Source organism: Alligator sinensis, unplaced genomic scaffold (genome assembly GCF_000455745.1).
Source record: "Alligator sinensis unplaced genomic scaffold, ASM45574v1 scaffold1115_1, whole genome shotgun sequence".
Lineage (NCBI taxonomy): Eukaryota > Metazoa > Chordata > Crocodylia > Alligatoridae > Alligator > Alligator sinensis.
Window position 1 is genome coordinate 812,764 of NW_005842317.1, and position 12,085 is coordinate 824,848.

At 42.7% G+C, this 12,085-nt stretch overlaps 1 protein-coding gene across 2 annotated transcripts in view; it reads right to left on the reverse strand.

Moving 5' to 3' along the window:
- AZIN1 (antizyme inhibitor 1) overlaps window positions 1–11,972 on the reverse strand; it is a 49,429-nt gene extending 37,457 nt beyond the window's left edge. Inside the window, exons 1-2 of one of the 2 annotated variants that reach the window (XM_025209926.1) lie at window positions 11,809–11,972; window positions 4,967–5,104 (exon numbers count right to left, since the gene is read on the reverse strand). The gene's annotated coding sequence lies outside the window, so the exon portion shown is untranslated. Of the gene's footprint in view, window positions 1–4,966; window positions 5,105–11,808 lie in introns of those variants that run through there. The other variant, NM_001291725.1, reaches the window with a different exon arrangement.
- Between the last annotated feature and the right edge of the window lie 113 nt (window positions 11,973–12,085).

Below are 12,085 nucleotides of genomic sequence, written 5' to 3' on the forward strand. Positions count from 1 at the left end.
CGGGGCGGGCCCGGGGCAGCGGCAGCAGCAGCTGCAGCCCTCCCAGGCAGCGTTTGCCGCCGCCGCCTCTGGGCTGCCCAGCACGCGAGCTCCGGGCAGGCAGCAGCAAACACTGTCCAGCATAGCAAGCCGGGGGGCTGCAGCCGCTGCCACCGTGGTACAGCCCCGACAGGCGAGCCCAAAGCTGGCGCGGGGCCGGGTTACAAGCTGGTGGTGAGTGTGGGGGAAGCAGCCCCCTGCCCCCCCCCTCCTGCCGCCCCTTGGTGCAGCCACTCACAGCCCACATGGGGTTGCCTGTGCCTGCTCATGACAGCCCTGCATGGGCTGCGAGCGGCTGCAGCAGGGAGCATTGGCCATGAGGTGGGGCTGCTTTTTCCCATGCTCAGCACCAGCTTGTTCCCTGCCAGCGAGCAGAGGGTTGGGACTGTATGCTGCCCATGCCTGTACCATGGAGCTGGGAGGCACTGGGAATGAGCGGGTGCACAAGGCCCACACCAGTGTCCTGGGGCCAGCGCCGGCAGGGTCCAGGACAGGGCAGCAGAAGTACACATGGCCATGAGGTGGGGCTGCTTTTTCCCATGCTCAGCACCAGCTTGTTCCCTGCCAGCGAGCAGAGGGTTGGGACTGTATGCTGCCCATGCCTGTACCATGGAGCTGGGAGGCACTGGGAATGAGCGGGTGCACAAGGCCCACACCAGTGTCCTGGGGCCAGCGCCGGCAGGGTCCAGGACAGGGCAGCAGAAGTACACAATCCCAGCCAGCAGGGGCTCTACAGAGCCAGACCAGCTCCTCCCTTTCCCTGCTGGTGCAACCCAGACCAGTTCCACAGACCCCTGCCAGCCTGTGCCCCACTCCGGGCCCCACTGGTGCTGGCCCCAAGACATCAGGACATTGGTCCCAAGATGATGACCAGGGGGTGAGGCTACCCATGCGGCCCTCGACAGCTTGCAAAAACTGGGTAAGCAGCCGTCCACCCAAAATAATTGCCTGCCCCTGAACTATATCATGGCAATACTGGGTTTACTGGGAATATTTTAATTAAGGTTATATCAAACAACAAGCATACACTTTTTTATAGAAAACAATGATTAAAGTGAGGTTTCCTGACCAGCGATTTAAATCATGTTTAAGTCAGGCTGATTAAAATCATATCCACCCTGGAAAAGATTCAGAAACAAATCCTTTCCCATTTGAAAGCCAAAGGGAGACAGGAGATTTCCTCTCAGAGGAGAAAATGAAATTGAAGTACAGGATATTCAAGTTTTAAACGATATTTTAAAATATGCCATTATTTCCTTGAAGTTGGCCAGTTTATCTGGTTTCACTGGGGATGCCTTGGAATACACCATTTTAAGGCATTAATACAAAAAAAAAAAAAAAGAACAAAAGTAAGCCACACAAAAAACCCAAGGAAGATAGAAGTTGTTCTCATGCGTCTAGAAGCATTATGCTCATCACGCTAATCCCATAACATTGCTGGACACTGCTTCCATACTCCTCTTTCCCAAATATTTAAGTAGTGGGAACCTTCCCAATGCTTAGCTCAAGTCATTTTCCAGTTCTATAGCTTATCTGCAGCTCTACACCTGGGTATGTGCACACAAGCAGAGTTCAATATATTACTAAAGATCAGTTGCTGTTATTACAGTGTATATGGTAAAGTGTTCTTAACTACCTATCTAATAAACCATAAGTCTAATGTGCAGCATTATGTAATAAAAAACCAACTTGGATTAAGAGTTTATAAAGGAATAAACTTTTACAGAGCTTAAAGCTCCAAGACAAAACTGTACAATCAGGATTTAAAGTCAATACATGCACATGGATTTCTGAATAGTAAGTAAAGAACCCAAGACTTTATAATATGCAATTCTTTGGTTAATCTTTAGTTTTGCCAAGTTTATCTTTTTTTTTTTTTTTTTTTTTTTTTATAAACACTAAATTTCATTTGGTGCTGAGATACTGCAGCAAGGACACCGGGTAAGTAGCTGAGATATTATGGATTTCAAATCCATACCGTTCATAAAGGAATTATTTAAACCGAAGAAATTTGTCTAAGATTAAGCACAAAACAAGAATTAATTTAGAAATCTGATCCTTCACAATAAAATTCCATTTTAGAAGAGTTTATGAAGTGGTTTGGATGCCAGCTGGAGTAACTAGAGACTTTCACCCACATAATTATTGCCCAAAGAATTTGCATGTCAGGAATACAAGGATTCTTCATGAACAAGATCACTATCAGAAGTAGGCATTTTTAAAAGATGCGTGACATTTTCAGATAAAAACTTAAGATATAATAAACTATTACTTAAATATAAATATAATTAATCAACAAGTAACTGAATTAGTTTACAAGGTATATCAACAAAGTTGCAGAAAACAAGAGAGCTTTAAAATTCAAACAGCCAAACTATTTCTACTTAATAGCTGAAAGTTGATATATTTTCCACTGACTACTACTTCCCTTGATTCAACTAGGCACAACAGTAACCCAAACAGATTGAGACAGCTCAAACTTCAGTTTCCACCCCAGATCTACTGTTCAGCAAGACCAAGACTTGGAGGAACAAAGCAAAGCTAAAGGGGGGGGGGGGGGGGGCTCAAGAAAATTCTCATTAGGCACACAGCTAAAGAAAAAAAAAAGGTACGGAAACATTTAAACAGGAAAATAAAATACACCCTCAGACAGTTTTGAGTCATTTTGGATCATCAGATTAAATAATTACACTTAAATGCCCAATTGACTTTTTCCTCCATAAATAATATTATAAATTGCACTCTCCCAAACTACAGATTAGTCAGCCAATTTAAATGCACCTTGGGCGTGTCTGAGGCAACCCGCTGTGCTTTGGCACACAAGAAATAAGCATATATCGGCCAATGAACACTTTACAACATTGCTTGATGTGTTACTACTAAACTCAACCTTAAATTACTTAAATTTGCATGCATTTTTACTTGATAGACCTAGTGCAAAACAGAGCCAGGATGTCTGAACATCCCGCTACCAACAATAGATCTAGTGGCACACCCACTCTAGGACAGCTAGACCTTTCACTATTCCCAGCAGCATTACTACTCATTTACCAGAAAAAAACAGTAGGTTTAAACAACGGGAGACTGAACACAGAAACGTTTCACCTTGCAGCTTTTATAATTGTTCAGCTTCTGAAAGACTAGATTTCAAATACCGTGAAGTGTTATAACAATGGTTTCAGAAGTTATTTTACAGTCACTGCCCTATGAATCTGGACAACAGTCCTGTTGTTTTGCTGTGACTTTTCCTACCTTTTTTTTTTTTTTTTTTTAATCCTGCAGCTGCATGAAAGACCCATGCAAGAAGGGGTGCTGACCATATGTAGAATACAAACAACAAGTAGCCAACCTAAGTTAGAAACAGTTCTCCGCTCCCTCTCTACACCCCATTCATGGCAATCATTGCATTATCTGCAAAACAGCAGACAAGATTCAGAGAGTTTTCCATCTGAGAAATGAACACTCTCTTGGAAAGTATGCAAGGCATCAAGTACATTTTGTTTAATTCCAAACAATTATATAGAAACTCGAAGGGAAATAACTGTAACAAATGAAGCTAATCATGATCACACGTTCCTTTCCAAGCTCACTCAGAGCATTGTTTTCAAAAGTAGAACTTTATCTGTTAGATGCCTTATAAAAGTAGAAATAATTTAATGTTCTTAACAGTTAAGCAAGCACTTCAGAATACCAAAATTTTAGGGTGGGATGTTAAGGTTTTTTCAGGAAATTAGCAGGGGAACCCCCCCATAATACTTTCAGCCAGATTGAGGCAGGGAAGAGTAAGAAACTTTTTTTTTTTTTTTTTTTAAACATCAGTCCATCTTAACTTTTAGTGTTACTCATGCAAATAGCATTTTGGGGAGCAGTGATTAGCACAATGTGCCAATTATACCATGACACTTGCATTTAAATTGATGGTTTAACACCAAATTACTTGAAGGGCAAAGCCTGCCTAATTCTTTGCCCATGTGTAAACAATAACTTACAAAATCCATTTTAGGCAGCTGCCTTACAGTGTTACAAAAAGGAATAATTATGCAAATTCAAAACCCAAAAGCCGGGGGGGGGGGGTTTGGTAGTTAGAAGAGACTATTGAAAAAAAATAGATTAAAAATCCTCTGGAAATCCAAAAGTCTCCAGTAATGAGATTTGTTTAAGAAATTTTAAAATAATTAAAATTCAAACATGAATGAGTTACTGATGACAGAAGAACAAGTCTACTGAAAATGAAAATCTACTCACTTCAGAGGAAAGTTTTTGCTCTCTTTCAAAGTTGGATCCTTTAAATATGAAGTCAGTTTATAACTGCTTCTGTCTGGCATAGACTATGATTCTACTGTAGCTGAGCTGTAACTATTTCTGGAAGTGGGATAGTAATTAGCAAATAATGGAGTCAGGCATTCGGAGAGGCACACCCTTCAAGCAGACTGTTCCTACTTTAAAAAGTTTACAATAGTAGATTTTAACTAGCTCAGTATAAAACATTAAGTCACACGGTGCCATACAAATTAGAATTCAACAGTCCAGGCAGTCATTATCTCCAACTTAAATACAATTACAGTTGTCAGACACTGAAGTGAGTGTACAGTGTTTTATTTTAGCACTTCTGCAACCTATAACCTTAAGTCAGGAACCATCCTCACATAGGAAGTTTCTTTAAGCATATAGGCATGTTCTACTGAAATTCAATGCATTGCCATTTCGACTGGGAAGATGCAGCACAAGTTTACTTTGATGTATACATCCTTTTCCTGACCTCTCCCCTCCAACTCAAGAAAACCACCAAAAACTTGAAAACAAGACAAACTAAATATATAGATCAAGGTACAAGAATACAGGTCTGCACATTTTTCTAGTTCTTTGCATCTCTGATCACACCCTTTTTGTACATGGATATTTAGGGGGGGAAAAAGGAACTACTTACATGGACAAGTTAGGAGATGGAACCCTACTATCATCAGCTAGGTTCCCAAGGTGGCTCGGCGTTGAAGTCGAACTGTTCTCTATAAAGCACTTCTCCTAGGCCTTCTGGATAGTTGTAAACCTGATCAGAGATTTTGCCCTGAGGGAGAAATGTACAGGTAAGTAAAATTGGGAACTCACTGAGCAAGATGACACTTCCTTCAAAAATGGGAATCAATTAATTTTTTAACAGTGTTTTTACTATGGACAGCAACTTCTGCATGCATTTGTCTATAACTCTCGCATAGCAAACCTGCCCTTCAAAAGATACATGTACAACAAGGTATGTGTAAAAGCCCTCTACACATCCAAGTACTATTTGTGCCCACAAATTACAAACATGAGTTAACATCCACATTTCTTCAAGTGATTCAAAATGGGTCTCAATCCGAAACTGGGAACTTTAAAACTGCTATGTGGTCCAAACTTAAAAAGGGTGGTAGGAAAAAGTTAAATTAATAACCATGTTACCAACTACATGTTGAACACTACCACCCTGCCACTCTCGCGGACAACTGATGTTGTCAATGTTGCCTCTCCAATCTCAACTTTTCTACAATAGTAGTCAGCTCTCATGTTTTCCAGCAGAGCTTCTGTGAACAGGCAAGGGAAGTCAATAGTTATGGGGGTACAAATGACACCATAAGCAGTGCCTCTCAAAGTAGTGCCAAATTAGCCAACTGCCTTATGAAAATAGGGTGTAGTAACCCGGGGAAAGGGAGACTGCGGAAACTTAGCGAATTAGACTTGAACACAAACACATTCAAATGAAATGTGAGGTATTTTAACTGGTGCACAGAATGCAAGTAGGTTACACATGAAGCATTAAAATACATTTTTATATATCTGCCTATTAGACTTGAAGTAAATTATCCCAGTGTTTGACTAGAGCCCAGCGTATTTTAAGTCTGCTGAGAAGCCGAGTTCTTGCACGTATAGCTTAAAATTGACTGTAATACTTTACCTGAAATGTATACTGATCAGTCTTTCAGAAACCTGGGGTATTATTAATTTCTAAGGATTTTGTTAATTTTAAGTGTCTGGTAACCCATAACTGATGCAGATCTAGCCTGTTCTTGAAAACCTCCAATGATGGAAACTACCACTTCACTAAAACTAGTTCCACTGCCCTACAATTCTTAAGAAAGTTCTCTCCCTGAAACTGGATCAAAATTTGCTTTTTTGTAGTTTAAGATCACTGCCTCATGCCCTGCTCAGTGAGGCAAGAAGAGCAATGTTTCTCTCCTCTTTATAATATGTTATCAAAAATTTGAAGACTGCCAACACCTTCTACCCCTTAATCTCCTGTTCTCCCTACTAAAAAATATTTCAATTCTTTCTTCCTTTCCTCATATGGCTTCTTATCTGCTGTCACCAGTCAGTGGATCTCCTTCAGTTTCTCTGCATCTTTCTTAAAATGCAGTGACCAAAGCTGGAGACAGCACTCAAAGTGAAGACTAACCAGGGTGGAGTAGTGCACTTTATCACCTCTTGCATACAGCGCTTCCATTTTGAGTCGATAAGTTTGTGTACCACCATAACCCTCCCAGATCCTTCTTGGCCATGGTATAATGCATTCTGTATTTGTGCATATGCTGCTTCTTCCCTGCATGTTGTCGTCTATAGTCCAGTCTTCCAGTTTAACAAAATCCCTTTGAATTTAACCCTATCCTTCCAGTGTCTGCAACATCTCCCAGGTAGACAAACAAATTTGATAAACATACTGTATTTTTGTATCAAAGCAATTACAAAATGTTAAAAAGCATTGGACCCAGAAAAGATCTTTGTAAAATCCAACAAGACTTCCTGCCAATCTGACACTGATCCCTTTCCTTGCAGTTATTCAACCAAGTATATATCCACACAACGATAACTTTAGCCCGTACTTCCCAAAAAAAAAAAAAAAAAAAAAATCTTACCGGGGGGGGGGGGGGGGGTGGCACAGCAGGCAAAAAAAACCCAACACTTTTCTACAGTGATAGCCAACTACATGACAGTAAGTCCACCTGGAAATGTAGCACCCAGTAAGTGTGGCATCAGGAGCTTCCTGCATGGCAGACAGTCTCCTATAATGCTGAACTTATTAGACAGTTTCCAGAAGGCCGTATGCTTTGTCACACAGGGTTAGACCCAAGGCCTTTGCAAAGGGCTATAGCAAGACTGTTGGTTCTTCACTGGAAATAACACTTTATTTATGGGAACTTGTATGAAGAGCTATTTCCACATCATAGGCCTCATCAAAATACTACAAACAGCTCACTTGTAGCTTGTGCCCGAAGTAACAATGCTCAGGCAATAGCTACACCTGTGAGAGCCTACACAAGACTCCATCTCTTCAGTCTGCTTAGTAGACACAAGCAGCAGCCATCTTGGCAGCTACATGGCATGCAGTTTCTCCAGGAGTGCTTCTTTTCCAGCAGAGAAAAATTCCCCCACACACCCCAATTTTTAGGTGAAAGGTGAGTTGCACATGAGAAAAATAATATACCATGTCCAACAGATCTCACTTATCCACAAGGTATCCCAAAGAAGGAAATCAAGTAGATATATTGTGCTTTGTTGTTAGGAAGTACAGACTGGGCACAACTACACGAGATGCTTACTGTACAGTAGCTTAATAACAGTGCACAGTAGCATACCAGTCAAAAGCTATACTAATATGCTACTGTGCAGTGTTAAGCTACTGAGCAGTAAGCATCACAAAACGACAGTGCACTGTTGCTACTGCACAGTAACTGTAGTTACCGCACATTTAGTTAATACTTCATTATGCAAGTACTAAACTAAATGCAGAGTAACTACTGTGTATTAATGAACATGTAGACACACTCACCAACTACTATTATAATTTCTTTCATGCCCTGATGAGCTAAACCACTGTGACTCCATAAAATAACTGTTCAAATGTTCGTTAGCTAGAGTAAAATAGCAAATATGTGGATGTAATACTAACTCATTCTTCATAGTTTACACTCAAAGTAACATTAGCCTTTGAGACAAAGGAACAAGTATCAGTGCTAAAGAACAGGGGTTGGCAACTTATGGCCCATGGCCTGGGCACATTGAATTTGGCCTGCAGATGCAGGCTTTTGGTGATGGGCACTCTCTCCATGGTGCTGCACGGACAAGTGCCAGGTGTAGTCACTCTCCCCACACTGATGTGGAAACAAGTGCTAACTGCAGCTGGGTCCTAGCACATTCCTCTGATGCAGGGTGGGTTATTCCATCCCACAGTCAAAAAAGATTGCCTGCCTCTGCTGTAATGCAATCTTATCTGCTTGTGTGTCAATATATACCTCCTCCTTGGAAATATCCATGTACAAATATTAAGACTGATTTATAATAGTTAAAAAAAAGTTGGTGAGGTACTAATTCTAGATGCTTTGCAGGTGCAGTTAACTTCCATTTTTTCCATCCCTTAAATGGAGAGTTCAACAAAATTATTTCTTAAGCTAATGTGTAGGAAAGATAATACTTGTTTAACTTTGCAAAAGGATAATTTTAAATATAACTTTCTTGATCCTGTTCTAGAACTGAACAGATTTCTATATTTGTTGCACATTTTTACAACAAGATAAGCCTCTAAGAAATGTTTAGTGAGCTCAGATGGAAAGGATGGCCTTCACTGCAGTATGTAAAAGGCAACACAATACAAACAAATACAACACTTTTTTCACATGTCCAAAAAAGAAAGAGCGCACAATGGAACTGAAACAAAAATGGACAGTTACCTCCAGTGATAACTAACAACAGTGCTTTCAACTAATAGACTGAAGTTTTACTTACAACAATGATTTTAAGCCTCAAAGAAAATATTCCATGCGCTTCTCCACCTGCAATGATCTTGAATTAATAGTTAAATACATGTGAAATTGTTTTCTATATATTAAACCGTACATAAGTAGAAGACAGCACAGTGACCTTTTAACGCAAGTAACAAATTTGTTTTAAAAGAATCCAATTGTGATGAAAATGTGCATTTTCCAGTCAGTGGCAGGACACTGATAAAGTCTAAGTTGCCCCACAGTTCCATAGGGCTGTTGCCTACACCTCCCTAATCAAATCTGGACAGTCTGGATTTCAAAGAAACAGCCCCAAAACAGTTTCTAGACTGATGTGCTCAATTGTTCCTATTTTCAGCAAGCCTGGCTTTAAAAAGTGGTCATAGTTATTCTATACCAACACAGAAAAGTTTCAGTTGCAAAGAATTCAAGAGTTTTTCTTGGTCTTTAACACTCAAACAACTTTGGCTAGAACTGTATTAGGAATATTTTACTGGTATAGGAATACCAGTATAGTTTACCAGCAAGTGTTCCAATGTGGACACAGCTATGTTGGCAATGCTGAACTTTATATCAGCATAGTAACCTGCCCTGCATGCGAGTGAAACTAACTATACCAGGAAAACTGTGCTTTTACTGATATTACTGTGTACATTATTGAGATCTGCCAGAAGAACAGTGTTGGAGATTACACCCCTGACAACTATGCTGACAAAAATCTATTGTTGTAGATTTGGCCTCAGTGGAGAGAAGAAGAAAAAAAAAAAGTCCACTGTCTATACCTCAGCTCCTCAACCAAGAAAACCAAGACTCTTAATCAAGATATACATGGCTAAAAATCCAGACTTTACAACCCAGAGGTCTATACTAAATTCCAAACTCTGGGACACCAAAATACTGCACGGGCTATGGAAACCAAAATCAGCCCCAATATACCCTAGATTCCTTCCAGACCCGTGTTGAGGCTGCAAGCTTGTCCCGCTCTGCATCCCACAGATGAACAGAGGACTTTTGCCAAAGCTATCCATCTTCACCTTTTAGCAGCATTAAACATACACAAGTTTTTAAAATCAAAGCTCATGCTTATATTCACATTGGAACATTAAATAACCAGAAAGCAACAAACCTAAATTCCCCTGTAATGTAGCAATCACCTAACTTTCAGCTAAGAAATTTGAATTATATGGTATGAAAACAATACAACAGAACATACTGTGACATTCACCTTTGTTCCAAGCCCTCAAAAGAAACGCTCAAATAAAAAGCTAGCCACAGCACAAAGTTGCTTGCTACTTTCACAGAACAGGTTGGGGAAATCAGAGTTGCAGCTTCACAGCATGGCTCATATAGAGACTCAAATAGACAGGGACCCTCAGAGGAGAAACATTTACATTACTACGTTACCACTGAATCCTGCCCTAGCCTCCATATTAGCCCCCTTTCCATAGCCTTAGAATTCATTGCAATCCCCACCTTGTCATTGGGGTGGGGATAAGAAAGCAGCCAGCAGTCTGTGCCTACCAGAGCCGTTTGGGAGAAGCAGCTCTCTTCAGAGCCAGAGTGGGGAGGGAGCACCACTACAGCACGCCCTCACTACAGCTGGAGACCCAGGGGGCGGGGGTGGAGAAGAGAAGAGAATGCAGTGTCGCAAGCCACAGCAGCAGCAGCATTGTTCAGAGTGACAGGAAGGAAAGAACTAGACTGGACCAGTCCAGACTGGAACAAACTCCTCCTACTACCACTATTATTCACTACAACCCCCTACCCAAAATGCTGCTGCCTCATTCACGAACAGAGGAACAACAAGCAAGTGTAGTACCTTCTTAGGCAGCAACTCCTGAATTAGGGAAAAGGGAGAAGAACCAGGACAACGTTTCAACTCACCTATACTTATAAAACTGTGTAGCTCAAGAAATTAAGGCCCAACTCTGACTAGTGGCCCAGAAAGATGGGGCTAGAGGTAATCTGTTTTATAACTGCTACACACTCCCAGCTCCAGACATTGCAGTTATATTCCACTGAGGCCATGCAATCAAGCAGCACTCCCGCACTGGAGACTGCTGCAGACAGCGTGAAGCACAGCAATTGGGGAATGGCTGTAACAATACTTTTGCTCCTGTCTACTGACATTTATTGGGCATGCAGGAATGTGCACTGCAGAAGATACGTTTCAGAAAGACCTCAAGGAGAAGCTCTGTTCTTGCTTGCCTTTCTCCTTGGCCACAATTTGAAGCCACCCTATTAGAACCACACATTTGTTCCAACTACTGAGTTGGTCTAGACTATAATCCAAATAAAATCCAAGATGCTGACAACCTACTACTGTATCTAACTATTTCACCTCTGCAGTATGTCATTGCAAGGTGCTACAATCCCCACAAAGTCTCCCTTCTTCCTACCCCATAGCCCCTTTCTGTGCCCGGCTTGTGACCCCCCCGCCCCCCTCGACTGCTGGGCTGCCCTTCCCACAGAGCGCACAGTGGGACCACGGCACAAAGACATCACACATCACTCTGGATACACCAGCAGCAGCCAGCATCAGGCCGGCAGCTCAGCAATGACTCAACCCTCCTTCCTACACTCTCCACAAGCCACCAGTGACTGACAGGGACATAACCAATCAGGCCACACAGACTCCTCCAGGCAACCAAATCAGCATGGCTGGGGCTTAACCAAGAGGCTTCCAGAAGAGCTGGCGGGCAGCAGCAGCCACCTTACTGTTATCCTGACAGGGGAGAACGCCTGTCCTTGAGGCAAATGGGAAAGGGGAGGGAGACTTTCACCTCAAAAAAATGGAGAAGCTGAACAAGAGGGGAGAGGATAGAGGTTGGACTTTCCTTCCTTTACTGGACCCCTTCTGCTGGCACCTCCATGTTAAACCAGGGTGCCCATGCCTTCATGGGGCATCTAGACATCCCCCCACACCCCGCAGCAGCACAGGCCATTTGTGCACCATCCCAGGCCTCCCTGCCCCAGCTTCGAGAGCCGCATCAGGACCCGCGAAGGCAGCACCCACACAGACCCCAGCTGGCAGCAGGCACAGATGCTCGGCGGCAGGGCAGGAAGGAGATGTGCAACACCAAGCCAGCAAACCCCGGATGGATAGTCACAATCAGACACAACATGGCCTCTGAGAGACGGGCGAGGAGACGCCTCTGCCATCCTACCAGCCCCGCTCCGGGCATCCGCTCTGCCCCGCGCCCGGGAGAGGCAGAGCCCGCGGAAACCCTCCCGGGGAGGAGCGGGGCGGGGCGGGGCGGGGGGGCTCTTCCCTCCAGCCCGCCCGCCCCCCGGAGCTG